Raw genomic sequence first — 1,848 nt, forward strand, 5'->3', positions numbered from 1 at the left:
CGTTTAGGTCAGTGTAGTCCAGTTAAATATTGATATTATGAATTGCGCCCCTATCTGGGGCTGCCTTTTATTCATTTACCTTACAAACATTTAATACTAGGGTGAATATTTAGGTATGTGAGGACATCGGTCAGAGAAAACAGGCATATCTTGTAAAGAGGGAGAGCTGATAGTAGTCGCAACCTTATTCAAAAAGATATTAACACAAATTAAGGGATTAATAACAAAGGTGTAATGAAGCCTTGCAGGAGAAAGGAAAGCTTTAAGATGAGCTTTGAAGGAGAGAGTGAACATGGACTGGTGGAGAGGGGGAAGGCATGCTTGGCGGAAGAAGTAAAATTAAAGGCGTGGTGGTGGAATGGGTAATGTATTAATGAGACAGAAAGATGCCAGGAAACAATTCAAGCTGTTAAAGCACAGCAAAATTATTCATCTAGCACCTAGGGGCATCTCCCAAATCTGCTGTGGTTAAATATTCCTTTACCATGTGTAAGCACAGAGTTTCAGACCTCAGCTCCAGAATGAAGTGAGGAGACTAGAGATAATTTTTAGGATTTACAACCAGTGTTTTAAGTGAACATAATTCTATTTTGAAGATTCTATTGAATGTTTTAAAATAGTACACTAATTCCAAAAGTGGGTGTGGGGGAGTGCATCTCTCAATAGCTGGAAAAATCTTGGTTGGCATTCTTTGTTGTGGGTTTATATTCTGAATAAAATAGTTCATATATATTCAAGAAGAAGCACCTATTATAAGACTTTGTCTACCACAGACCTTCTCCAGGTTCTAAGAACCTTATGGAAGGAGACAAAAAAATTAAAATCACATCTTTGTAAAATAATTTATAAATACACCATTAAACATTATAGCCTACTTAATTTCTACAGTACATGGTTCAAATATGTGGAAAATTTGATTAGAAACTACCATATTATGTTGAATCGTTAGTCTACATAAAATTATTCAGGCAACATGAAAGGCTTTGCTTGCTGTATCCCGGCCAACAGTCTAACCTTGTTACTGATTTTGAAGCATCATCTTTGTGAATACTTTCACTTAAAACTTTAACATTTAAAAGGTTTAGATTACGCTCCTTTAACATGAATGGAGAAATGTGCCCCCTTCTATTGTTGTCATAATATTGTTGGTTCAGTCAGTAATTTTTAAAACATGATTTTAAGAGATGCCTTCACCTGTAGCTGGGAAGTTAAAGTAATTTCACTGAATACTGGCGATGCCTCTCAGAAACTGGATTGTAAGGATAGGAACTTTATAATAAGCAAGATACTTAAGGCTCGTAAACTCTGGAATGAAGAGTTATTCAAAACCAGATTGACAAAAAAGCAGCGTGGGACCCTGTGGAAAGCAACAATACAAAAATGTCCTTCTCAGATTTGAGTGTTTAGGGATTTGTGAACTCAAATCTGAGAAAGGTATTTCAGGAATGTTATTTTAAATGTTTGTTTGTTTTTTTTTTAAATGGCAAATGGTTTTAGCTTAAAAAAAAAAATGACACATTGGAAAGGAAAATTCTAGTCTATCAAATGTAATATGGTTAGTTTCTAAATATCTTCCACATCCTGTTTTCCCCAAATAATTGCTTCCAATTCAATACTTTTTTTAGACATTTAATATTTAATTTATAGTGTGTGGATGCATAATACAAAATCTAAGTCTGGACCCTGCATTGAGTAGTTTAAAATGATTTGCAAAACAAGCTGTATATACATGCAAATAACACATGAGGAAGGATAGGACTAATATTCAAATAATTATGTATAATAATATTTATATTAATATATGTTATATGGTTTTATAAACTGTATACTAGCTAAACTATATAATAT

The sequence above is a fragment of the Rhinopithecus bieti genome, unplaced genomic scaffold, assembly GCF_001698545.2.
Source record: "Rhinopithecus bieti isolate Rb0 unplaced genomic scaffold, ASM169854v2 scaffold_947, whole genome shotgun sequence".
Classification (NCBI taxonomy): domain Eukaryota; kingdom Metazoa; phylum Chordata; class Mammalia; order Primates; family Cercopithecidae; genus Rhinopithecus; species Rhinopithecus bieti.